We start from the raw sequence: 13684 nt of genomic DNA on the forward strand, positions 1-13684 counted from the left end.
TACCTTGTAGTAGGAGAATTATTCTAGCTTGGTTACGGTTGCAGGCACTGCTCATGGGTTATTATGTGAAACTAATAAATTGATAGTTTAGCTGGGTGGTCTTCCCAATTGCCCCTTATCCAGGATGCTTAGTGGATTCAATCATATGGACAAATAGTGATGAAAGAGAAAGTGAGTAAACTAATAAAGGATAATTGCGGTGGACACATAATTCACAGCTGTTTTCTGATAGAACTGAGAGGTTAGTTTAAGATGATACATTCTTCTCTTGCTTAAGAGAATACTGAAGCAATATTGGATATGGGATGGATTTATTTATCAAGTGTAACTTTCCTCCCACTTAAAGGAATTTAAAAATGCATTTGATCAAGTCAAGTGCTTTCTGTCAACATTTGAATTCTACAATTGAGTAGTATATGCTCTCTCCACATTTGCTAATTTTAAAAATCCTTTCTGCGTCCAGTTAGAATAATAACATGTTTCATGAATCACAAAATTCTAACACGAGTTGCATTGGTGTTTAGCAGGAAAAGAAGCCTTGGCATTTCTTGAACGAGATCAGGAGAGCATTTCCCAGTGGTGACATTAATCGACAAATATAACATCATCATGACATGGTGCTTGGCAAATTTTAGTGCGATATCACCAAGTGCAATTTGAAAGCTTCTTGCATCTGACTCCAATTCAGACAGTAGTTGAAACAGATTCTCTTTATCTTTCATTAGAAGTTGATTAAGCAACCAATCTTACTAATTATGTTTCATCATGACCTCAGACTAAAAAGCATTTTCTGGCCGATTTAGTTGTCTAAAATACCTAAAAATATTTTTTCAGAAAAAAACATACCTAAACTGTTGTGCTGCATTTTTGGATTACAAGCTAACTGTCAGAAAAATTTTTCTACAGTTCACCAAGTCCAATGGAGTTTTACAAAATATATAGTATCATTAACCACATGTACTCGTGCAGTGGCTCACCCAAAACTCTAGTTATGGTTACTATAGGTATAAATACAAGGCTTCTCCTTTACAACTCTTGGGTGTGTTTAAAGATCTTCTTTTTCCTTGTTCATAAAATAAGCTTCTGCATTAATATTGTAGTCATGTTAGGGTAACGTGAGCAATCAATATTCCGAATAATTGATTATCCCTCTAGGTCTTGAAATGCTAGTTTTAGGTCGCCTATTTGTTAATTAAATAATTTGGAAGAGGCTATTAATCTGCGCAACTTTTTGAAATGATTACATGAAGATAATCTGTTATGTTAGTATGAATGAAGGATTCTTTCGGTGAACAGTAAAAAAGTTTTATGGATCGATCCTAACTCACCATCAAAGTTGTAGAAATTAAGATGCCGTGCAGTGGGGGTTGAACCAACGAACCTAGAACACACTACCAGAGAGTTGAAAATTGTATGATAAAAACTTCCCTAAGAAGCATCAAGGAATTAAGAGGTCGCCCCATGACGTGAACTATGTAATATTATTTGCTCAATCAGGCAAGGTAAGGCAGAAGGCTTTCCCTTGATATTTCTAATGACGAGAAAACCCCTGCATTGTGTTGGATTTAGTACCTATTCCAAATTTAATTAATGTTTCCTTCCATGATTAGTAGTCTTAGAGGTAATAAGGTTAGGAATTAAAAGATTCCAGACTTATGTCAATTCAAAAAGATTAAGAGTTCTAGGATAATTTATATTGTCTTTTAGTTTGTCGTCGTCGTCTTCTTCTTCTTGTAAAAGTATCTATAAGACATTTTAGAATGGTACTTTTGCCCTCCCTTATTACTTTGGTAGGACTCGTGACTACCAGAAGAAGTTTACATGAGTTAACCAATTTCTGCACTTCCGCACCAAGATTGTTCAAAGTCTTACACTATATTTTGAGAGAGCACATTAGGCTGTAAGAAGCTATGAGCATTGGTCTCGGTCCAAAAAAATAATCAATCGGATCAGATTCACTGTTGAGTTGGCAGACCAGTTCAACCATAAAGCAACACGTGCAAAAGATGAACAAAAGAAAAATGAGCGCAACACATGTACATTTGTGCATAGTGCTTCGCAGTTGGACAAGTCCACCAGCTATGAATTTGATCCAACTAAAGATTTTATCTTATTGTGGGGCCTCTAAAGCAGTCACCATGATAAAAGTAATGAATTACTATGAATGGGCTGACTTGTTCTAGTCTTTGAACGGTTTTGGATTCAAGGTAGTGGTGCTCAGCCTTGGATCAATTGCAATATAAAAGCGAACATTTTGGGGCAACTACTTCTGACGATCCACAAGTGGCCGGCCATATGGTCATAAAAATGCAGATATAAAGAATTTTAGTCAACTTGTTCACCTAATATTTGTACATGAAGCATGAGTAAAAAGAATTCATTATAGATTGATAAGACATCTGTCATATGTGTCAAGCGCATGTACTATTCGTTGCCTTCGTCGTCAATACCATCTCCTGCCAAGTCCAAGGCCCGATCCTGTAGAAGAAGGTTATATGAAGTTGTCTATAGTTTGCGTGTTGGAGTTCTTAACTAGCAGTCTAGCATCCTGCGGGCATGAGCTCACCTCGTTTAATAAATTTAATGGAAACTCTTTTATTAATGGTGACTCCATAGATGGTATTCATACTTGTTTTGGACTTTTAAATCTCCATGGTACTTCATCAAATAAATAAATAAATAAATAAATAAATGTCCGTGGTCAAGTTTTGTTTGAGTTCTTCGTGCTAGTGGAAATTAAGATGGTGTTTGTTTGTTTATCATGTATTAAATTGCATACGAAGGAAAACAAGATAAAACATTTCACAGAAATTCCTAAATAATACTGATTTATGTTTTATTTTTAAGCAAGTTCTATGCTTTATTATTTAAAGATTGAAAACTTGACTTTTATGAGCTAATGGATTGACAAATCGAAGCACAGTTTTGCAATTTTGGAAGAATAGTCTTGCTGAGATATACTTAAGAGGAATACATGGTGAATTGCTTTATACGAAGACAAACAATGCTCTATATAAAAAAGTTTTTGACATGGTTTAGACAAATACAGATATTAAGATATGCATTACTTAGAAGAGCAAGAGCAAGGGAGGGAGAACCAGGAATTGTAACTTGTTCGTGAGCTTAAGGTTATAACGTATTACTAACTATTACAAACCTAAAGCCCAAGAAGAAGGAGAAAATGCAATACTTGGAATGTAGTTATAAATGTTATTATTTTTTTAATGTAATTTTGATTTTATATGGTCATTAAGACTAGCCAATCCATATGATATGATAAGAATAACATCATAATATAACTATTGTATCAAGATAATTGGAATTGAACTATTCAAATAACTACAATAGAAACCAAACAACATATTTCTTTTACTTGAGGTTAATAGACTTTGTAAATTTCTTGGAAATTGTTTAGTAATTTTTGAGAGAAGCAAATATTTAGTAATATTAGATAGAAGATAAAAATGTGTTAATAGCAAACTAAATTGGTGAAGTTTTTGATTGTCATAGCAAATGACTTGAGTTTTTTTTATCAAAATTAAAAGGAGGAGGAAATATTTGATGGATGGTCGTAATATTAGTGATCAACTTGTGATATTAATTAAGGAGATGTGTTTATTAAAAAAATATGTTATATCAGAGAGAAAGCAAGGTGTGTTTTTCTCAAAAATTATTGCCTGCACTGCATGCACCAGCATGGTTGTGCATGCAGCCAATTACAGTCATTGGTTAGCATGATAGTGCACTGTGATGCATGCTTGATGAATGAAACCCACAGACTGATGGCCATGATTGGCTGCGTGCATGGCCACGTGGTGCACACAGTGTAGGCAATAATTTCTCGCTCTTCCCATCGAGTGTGATGTGGAGTCAGAAATGTTAAAAGATGGAGATGCATGCACCATAGCAGAGTATCAAGCATCTCTGGTTGTATGAGTTGGTGAAATGCTGGTGAAGTACCAAAGTCTTGGAGTGGTTATTAGTTGAACCAGACCCACTGCTCAGCTGATGGACCAGTCCAACCGTGAAGCAACATGCACAATGACAAATGAAAAGAAAGAAGCGTGATGCATGCATGTTTGTGCGTGTTGCTTTATTGTTGGACTGGTCCATCAACTCAGTGGTGGACTTGGTCTAGCTAAAAGTCCATCTAGGTCTTGGCATTATCCATGTTCTTCTCCACCCATTTCACCATTCTCTCCAATGGTAACCGATACAGGCCCTTTTTTTTCATCTCTACAATGTCCTTGATGTCACCTTAAAAGGACCCTCGCCTCTAAACCACCAAGAAATTACAAGAAAGATGAATTGCTAACAAGAGACGTAAAGGGAAATGGGCAAAGGAAGAAAATTATAGGATCTTCAACTTCCTTCATGTCATCCACAGAAGTAAATGTCAAAGACCAAGATGTCAACTCGCTTCTAATCCCCATCATCCTTTTCAGAATATTTGAGTTATATGATATATATATTTTAGAAAAAACTATACCGACACCTCTTTAAGTTTGGACTACTTTATATTTGGACCTCGAAAGTTTAAAAAGTGTCACCTAGCCACCAAAACTTCAAATTTATTGTAATATGGCACAACCATGTATCTGGATCATAACACCGTTATTAGAGTAAAAAAGATAAAAATACACTTGATTCAGAAAGATTGTCTTTTGTCATTCATCTACCTACACAAGTCTCAAAGCATCCCATCCTTTATAATCCATCAACTTGTACAGATCTTAAAGCACATCATCCTCTATCATTCATTCACCTATATAAATCTCAAAGTGCTCCATTCTCTACTATTCATACACTTGCATAAATCTTAAAGTGCTCCATCTTTTATTATTAATTTGTCGATACAGATCTTAAAGTGCTCGTACTTCAATCATTCATCCAATGAACGGATCTCAAAGTGCTCCATTCTTTTTCAGACATAACACATTGCACAGATCTCAAAGTGTTCCATCTGTAACCTATTTGCCTGCACAAATCTCAAAGTGCTTTGTCTGTGATCCGTTCGCCTATACAAATCTCAAAGTGCTTCATCCTCTATCATTCACCTGCTTGCACAGATGTTAAGAGTGCTCTCTATTCTCTGTCATTCATCTATTTGCTTAGATTTCAAAGCACTTTATCTTCTATAATTCATCCATATGCACAAATCTTAGAGAGCTCCATTCTCTATCATCCATCCGTTTGTATAGATCTTAAAATATTTCATTCTCTATCATTCATCTATCTGCACAAACCTCAAAACACTGCATCTTCTATCATTTGTCCGCCTATACAGATTTTGAAGCACTCATTCCTTTGTCATCTATCTACTTGCACAAATCTCAAAATGGCCCGTCATTTTGCACAGATCTCAAAGCAATCCGTCCTCCATCATCTATTTGCATGCATGGATGTCGAAGCGCTCCATTTATTATCATTCATCTTCCTGCACATATCTCAAAGCACTTTGTCCCCTATCATCTATTCGCATGCATAGATGTCAAAGCGCTCTATTTACTATAATTTATCTGCATGCATAGATCTCAAAACACTTCATCCTTCATCATTCATCTTTCTGCATAAATATCGAAGCACTCCACCATCTATCATTCATCTATTTGCACGGACGTGAAAGCATTTCGTCCATTGTCATCCATCTCCCGTGTTTCAATTTACACCAAAACAAGAGCCCTTGCTAAGCTAGTGGGAAGGATAGTTTTGAGATTTTATAAAAAAATAGTTATCAAATGATCATGACAAGATAATGTTTTCTATTAGATCGATAGCCGAGCCATATTGTAACGAAATTTGAAACTTTAGTGGCTAATTGATATTATTAAAATTTTGGAATATAAGTATAATTTGCCCAAATTTGGAGGAATAGCTCTATAATTTTTCCAATAGAGAATGGTATCCAATATAGATAAGTATGTTTTGCGTACCATATGTCTTAATATTTGTAGTTCCCCGAGCAAGTTCTATTTGACCTTGTTGGAGGCCACAATTGATCAAATTAATTGGCGACACAAATATTAAAAAAATAAAGGACATAGATATAGTAAAGATCTTGTTGGGGGAATAAGGTTTTTCCCCCAAATGACACGAATGCCCCAAAGAAGCCGCACAATCGTCGACCCTGGAAGGCCGAAGTCGGCACCCGAACTCGGAACCTCCGACCTAAGAGAAACCCCAATGCCCGAGGCCTACTTTTGTCAGCCACCTACTACGGCTATACGTCTCTGAGGTCCGGCCAGAGACCGTACTATGACGCCCCTCCGGCATTTATTGCGCATGACCGCTGTGATCCTCCGGCACACTCCACAATAAATATGGATCTCCGGCTTACTCCACAATGAATGCGGATCTCCGGCTTACTCCACAATGAATGCGGATCTCCGGCTTACTCCACAATGAATGCGGATCTCCGGCTTACTCCACAATAAATGCGGATCTCCGGCTTACTCCACAATAAATGTGGATCTCCGGCTCACTCAACAATTAATGCACGTGACTCCTATCATCTACGGACTCCCAGCTCTCCACGGCAAATAAGCCCAGCAGAGTCTAGTCAACTGTGATAAGTCTCTGATCTCGGCCATACCTCCGACACTGATGCAATAAATTCGCCTGGTAGCGTGCTAGTTCGGGTTGTACAACGCCCTCATCGCCGACATCAGTGCAATTATTCGCCTGACCAAGCGCCGACCTGAACGACATGCCGAGCCGTACTACGGCTTCGCCCCGTTACATCGCAGGTAAACCGACCCCCGGTCTATAAAAGGGGGTTGGAAAATCGATACTGGGGACACGCACCGTTTACCTCTACTCTACACGATTTGCCCCCTCCCTGACTTGAGCGTCGGAGGGCCGGCGCCGGGAGACCCGGCCACCGGCTCGTGTGCAGGCACCCAGACGGAGGACGCCGCCCACTGTCGGATCGTCGCCCAGCCGCGGGAATCAGCCGCTCCTTCTCGCCGATCGCCCCAGACGGAGGACGCCGCCCGTCGACGAACCACCGCCCCACCGTGAGTAACCACCTCCCGCTCCCTCTCCTCGACCGAAGATTGCCCCCGGGTCCAATTTCCAGCAACAGTTGGCGCTAGAGGAAGGGCCCGAGTAGCAGTCATGAAGTTGAGAAGTAAGGGAGCCTCTAACGTCTCCCGGCGTCCCCCGCAAAGTCCTGGACACTCCGTCCAGAATTTCCCAACTCCAGCTGACCCAGGTCCTCAGGTCCAGCTGGAACAGTTCAATGCCCTGGTACAGCAAGTCCAGGCCCTGGCCGCCGCTGTGCAGGGCCTACGGCGCGTGGAAGCTTCATCGGCGCTTCCCCCGCAGGCCCAGGCCCCGCCGGAGTGTCTCCCCAACGGCCCGGTTCTCCCCAGTCAAAATCTGCATGGCTCCTCCAGAGCCAACAACGGAGAACGGGCTACTCCCCGTAGGGAGTTACCGAGAGAAGGTTTCGATCGGAGACCCCAACTTTCCGAGGCGGAGTCAGCCCCGGACCGCCAAGGGCCGGCGCAAACCACAACGACAATCCCACGGGTGGGGGAGCTCGACCGAAAAGTTGAGCATCTGGAGCGCCAGATTGCGGCACTCCACGGCAAGAAGGCAAGACAGGAAGGGGACTTTGAGTTCACTGCCAAGTCCCCCTTCTCCCGCCAGATCGAGGACGAGCCGGTTCCCGTGAGATTCAAAATGCCTCAGGTGGAGCCCTACAGCGGAATCACCGACCCCCTCGACCACTTGGAGAGTTATCGGGCCCTCATGGCCCTACAAGGGTCCTCGGAGGCCATACTCTGCAAAGCCTTTCCAGCGACCCTCCGAGGGACCGCTCGGCTTTGGTTTTCTGGACTGAAGCCGAACACGGTGTCCTCCTTTGAGCAGCTCGGCAGGCAGTTCGCCACCAACTTTGCTGCCAGCCGGCGCCAGTGACGGACATCAGACTCCCTCCTGGACATCAAGCAGAAGGAGGGGGAGTCCCTCAAAGAGTACCTGGACCGCTTTACTGCCGCCACATGGGAGGTCCGCGAGCTAGACCAGTCGATAGCCATGTCGGCTCTGAAAACTGGGGTTCGCTCCTACCGATTCCTCTTCTCCATCGAGAAGAGCTTCCCGGCCGACTTCACCGAAATGCTGGCCCGAGCCCGGAAGTATGCCAAGGCCGAGGAGGCAGTCGCCTCCAGGCGGGGAGCAATCGAGCCCGCCTCTAAGAAGCAGAAGAAGCGCCGCGAGGAGCGCGGCCGACAAAGGAGCCGGTCTCCCCGCAGAGAGAAAAATCTCCCCAGACTGAGGAGTCCGCCCCGTCAGCAGGGGCGACCTCAGCAGAGGACACCTCCTCGTCCGAGGTCTCAACCACGGCCCCGGACGTACCAGGCGAGGTACGAGAACTATACACCCGTCAATGCTCCCCGGGCCGAGATCCTGATGGAAATTGAGGGTCGGGACTTCTTCCGACCCCCGCCTCCTATGCGAGACACGGGATTTCCCCGAAATACCAGGAAGTATTGCCGCTTCCACCGAGACCGCAGGCACCCAGACGGAGGACGCCGCCCACTGTCGGATCGTCGCCCAGCCGCGGGAATCAGCCGCTCCTTCTCGCCGATCGCCCCAGACGGAGGACGCCGCCCGTCGACGAACCACCGCCCCACCGTGAGTAACCACCTCCCGCTCCCTCTCCTCGACCGAAGATTGCCCCCGGGTCCAATTTCCAGCAACAGTTGGCGCTAGAGGAAGGGCCCGAGTAGCAGTCATGAAGTTGAGAAGGAAGGGAGCCTCTAACGTCTCCCGGCGTCCCCCGCAAAGTCCTGGACACTCCGTCCAGAATTTCCCAACTCCAGCTGACCCAGGTCCTCAGGTCCAGCTGGAACAGTTCAATGCCCTGGTACAGCAAGTCCAGGCCCTGGCCGCCGCCGTGCAGGGCCTACGGCGCGTGGAAGCTTCATCGGCGCTTCCCCCGCAGGCCCAGGCCCCGCCGGAGTGTCTCCCCAACGGCCCGGTTCTCCCCAGTCAAAATCTGCATGGCTCCTCCAGAGCCAACAACGGAGAACGGGCTACTCCCCGTAGGGAGTTACCGAGAGAAGGTTTCGATCGGAGACCCCAACTTTCCGAGGCGGAGTCAGCCCCGGACCGCCAAGGGCCGGCGCAAACCACAACGACAATCCCACGGGTGGGGGAGCTCGACCGAAAAGTTGAGCATCTGGAGCGCCAGATTGCGGCACTCCACGGCAAGAAGGCAAGACAGGAAGGGGACTTTGAGTTCACTGCCAAGTCCCCCTTCTCCCGCCAGATCGAGGACGAGCCGGTTCCCGTGAGATTCAAAATGCCTCAGGTGGAGCCCTACAGCGGAATCACCGACCCCCTCGACCACTTGGAGAGTTATCGGGCCCTCATGGCCCTACAAGGGTCCTCGGAGGCCATACTCTGCAAAGCCTTTCCAGCGACCCTCCGAGGGACCGCTCGGCTTTGGTTTTCTGGACTGAAGCCGAACACGGTGTCCTCCTTTGAGCAGCTCGGCAGGCAGTTCGCCACCAACTTTGCTGCCAGCCGGCGCCAGCGACGGACATCAGACTCCCTCCTGGACATCAAGCAGAAGGAGGGGGAGTCCCTCAAAGAGTACCTGGACCGCTTTACCGCCGCCACATGGGAGGTCCGCGAGCTAGACCAGTCGATAGCCATGTCGGCTCTGAAAACTGGGGTTCGCTCCTACCGATTCCTCTTCTCCATCGAGAAGAGCTTCCCGGCCGACTTCACCGAAATGCTGGCCCGAGCCCGGAAGTATGCCAAGGCCGAGGAGGCAGTCGCCTCCAGGCGGGGAGCAATCGAGCCCGCCTCTAAGAAGCAGAAGAAGCGCCGCGAGGAGCGCGGCCGACAAAGGAGCCGGTCTCCCCGCAGAGAGAAAAATCTCCCCAGACTGAGGAGTCCGCCCCGTCAGCAGGGGCGACCTCAGCAGAGGACACCTCCTCGTCCGAGGTCTCAACCACGGCCCCGGACGTACCAGGCGAGGTACGAGAACTATACACCCGTCAATGCTCCCCGGGCCGAGATCCTGATGGAAATTGAGGGTCGGGACTTCTTCCGACCCCCGCCTCCTATGCGAGACACGGGATTTCCCCGAAATACCAGGAAGTATTGCCGCTTCCACCGAGACCGCAGGCACCCAGACGGAGGACGCCGCCCACTGTCGGATCGTCGCCCAGCCGCGGGAATCAGCCGCTCCTTCTCGCCGATCGCCCCAGACGGAGGACGCCGCCCGTCGACGAACCACCGCCCCACCGTGAGTAACCACCTCCCGCTCCCTCTCCTCGACCGAAGATTGCCCCCGGGTCCAATTTCCAGCAACAGTTGGCGCTAGAGGAAGGGCCCGAGTAGCAGTCATGAAGTTGAGAAGTAAGGGAGCCTCTAACGTCTCCCGGCGTCCCCCGCAAAGTCCTGGACACTCCGTCCAGAATTTCCCAACTCCAGCTGACCCAGGTCCTCAGGTCCAGCTGGAACAGTTCAATGCCCTGGTACAGCAAGTCCAGGCCCTGGCCGCCGCCGTGCAGGGCCTACGGCGCGTGGAAGCTTCATCGGCGCTTCCCCCGCAGGCCCAGGCCCCGCCGGAGTGTCTCCCCAACGGCCCGGTTCTCCCCAGTCAAAATCTGCATGGCTCCTCCAGAGCCAACAACGGAGAACGGGCTACTCCCCGTAGGGAGTTACCGAGAGAAGGTTTCGATCGGAGACCCCAACTTTCCGAGGCGGAGTCAGCCCCGGACCGCCAAGGGCCGGCGCAAACCACAACGACAATCCCACGGGTGGGGGAGCTCGACCGAAAAGTTGAGCATCTGGAGCGCCAGATTGCGGCACTCCACGGCAAGAAGGCAAGACAGGAAGGGGACTTTGAGTTCACTGCCAAGTCCCCCTTCTCCCGCCAGATCGAGGACGAGCCGGTTCCCGTGAGATTCAAAATGCCTCAGGTGGAGCCCTACAGCGGAATCACCGACCCCCTCGACCACTTGGAGAGTTATCGGGCCCTCATGGCCCTACAAGGGTCCTCGGAGGCCATACTCTGCAAAGCCTTTCCAGCGACCCTCCGAGGGACCGCTCGGCTTTGGTTTTCTGGACTGAAGCCGAACACGGTGTCCTCCTTTGAGCAGCTCGGCAGGCAGTTCGCCACCAACTTTGCTGCCAGCCGGCGCCAGCGACGGACATCAGACTCCCTCCTGGACATCAAGCAGAAGGAGGGGGAGTCCCTCAAAGAGTACCTGGACCGCTTTACCGCCGCCACATGGGAGGTCCGCGATCTAGACCAGTCGATAGCCATGTCGGCTCTGAAAACTGGGGTTCGCTCCTACCGATTCCTCTTCTCCATCGAGAAGAGCTTCCCGGCCGACTTCACCGAAATGCTGGCCCGAGCCCGGAAGTATGCCAAGGCCGAGAAGGCAGTCGCCTCCAGGCGGGGAGCAATCGAGCCCGCCTCTAAGAAGCAGAAGAAGCGCCGCGAGGAGCGCGGCCGACAAAGGAGCCGGTCTCCCCGCAGAGAGAAAAATCTCCCCAGACTGAGGAGTCCGCCCCGTCAGCAGGGGCGACCTCAGCAGAGGACACCTCCTCGTCCGAGGTCTCAACCACGGCCCCGGACGTACCAGGCGAGGTACGAGAACTATACACCCGTCAATGCTCCCCGGGCCGAGATCCTGATGGAAATTGAGGGTCGGGACTTCTTCCGACCCCCGCCTCCTATGCGAGACACGGGATTTCCCCGAAATACCAGGAAGTATTGCCGCTTCCACCGAGACCGTGGGCACGACACGGAGGACTGCTTCCAACTCCGGGACGAGATAGAAGCGCTCATCCGACGGGGAGTACTCAACCGGTTCGTGAGGAATCGACCTGAGGAAAGAAGGCCGGCGGAGAATGTCGCACCAACCGAAAATCCAGGCGACAACAGGCCCATCGCCGGCACCATCAACATGATCGGGCGGGCCTCGGCAGGAACGGCCGCCCAGGGAACACCCCCGAAGCGCCCACGTACTGATGAAGTCATCTCGTTCTCGGACGAGGACTTAGAAGGGGTCGAGACCCCTCACGATGACGCTGTGGTCATCTCCATGATTGTAAATAGGTTTGATGTAAAGCGTGTCCTAGTTGACAATGGAAGTTCAGCCAACATTTTGTACTACCATGCCTACCAAAAAATGGGGTTGACAGGAAGACATCTCCGGAGAATCAATGCCCCGCTAGTCGGGTTTACCGGAGATGCGGTCTCGGTTGAAGGTGAGGCTAGCTTCCTTGTCACAGTTGGCCTCGCCCCCCGGGAGAGCACTGTGAGGATGGACTTCTTGGTGGTCCGTCTGCCCTCGGTCTACAACGCCATCCTTGGGCGCCCAGGGTTAAACACCCTTCGAGCCGTGGTTTCAACCCGCCATTTACTCATGCGGTTCCCCACCGGCCAAGGAGTAGGCGAGGTCCGCGGAGACCAACTGGTCGCCAAGCAATGCTACATGGCGGCCCACACAGTGAAACAACCAGCTGAGGCGCCAGACCGCCCGGCGCGCCCCTCACTCCCCATAGAAACCCTCGATGCAAGGGACACCCCCTGGAAGAAGCAAGTAGAGCCCGGTGAGCTCCTTATTCAAATCCCACTACGAGAAAATTTTTCCAAGCTAACCGTGCAGGTCGGCTCCGGCCTCGGCGCCCATGAGAGGGATCGCCTCGTCAGCTTCCTGCGGGATAATGCCGACGTCTTCGCCTGGTCGCCCGCAGACGTGCCAGGAATTGACCCTGAGGTCATGGTCCACCAACTTCAGGTGAAACCAACCAGCAGGCCTATAAAGCAGAAGAAAAGAGGCTCCGCCCCCGAGCGACAACGAGCTGCGGCCGAGGAGGTGGACAAACTCCTCGGAGCCGGCTTCATCCGGGAGGTCTCCTACCCGGACTGGCTCGCCAACATAGTCCTCGTAAAGAAGGCCAACGGAAAATGGCGTATGTGTGTGGACTACACCGACCTGAACAAGGCCTGCCCAAAAGACAGTTTCCCCCTCCCGAGCATCGACCAGCTCGTCGACTCCACCTCGGGACACCAACTGCTAACTTTTATGGACGCCTTTTCAGGATACAATCAAATCCGAATGGCGCCAGAAGACAAGGAGAAGACGGCCTTCGTCACCGACAAGGGCACCTACTGCTATAAGGTGATGCCCTTTGGCCTGAAAAACGCTGGGGCCACCTATCAGAGGCTGGTCAGCCAGATTTTTAAAGACCAGATCGGCCGGAACATGGAAGTCTACGTGGACGACATGTTGGTGAAGAGCCGAGCGGCGGAACACCACATAGCCGATCTCGACGAGACTTCGCCAAGCTCAGAAAATATCAAATGAAACTCAATCCGGCGAAGTGCGCGTTCGGGGTCACCTCGGGCAAGTTCCTGGGTTTCATAGTGACCCAGCGCGGAATTGAGGCCAACCCGGAGAAAATCCGGGCACTGCAAGAGATGTCGCCTCCAAAGACAGTTAAGGAGGTGCAGCAGCTCGCGGGGCGGGTAGCCGCCCTGGGAAGGTTCGTCTCTCGGTCAGCCGAGCGTTGCCTCCCCTTCTTCAAGAGCCTCAAACGGCCGAAAGACTTCCGGTGGACAGAAGAATGCCAGCAGGCCTTTGAAGATCTTCGGAGCCTTCTGGCTTCTCCCCCGCTGCTCACCAAGCCCCGGAAAGGCGAGGTCCTT

Source organism: Phoenix dactylifera, chromosome 12 (assembly GCF_009389715.1).
Source record: "Phoenix dactylifera cultivar Barhee BC4 chromosome 12, palm_55x_up_171113_PBpolish2nd_filt_p, whole genome shotgun sequence".
NCBI classification, from domain to species: Eukaryota; Viridiplantae; Streptophyta; class Magnoliopsida; order Arecales; family Arecaceae; genus Phoenix; species Phoenix dactylifera.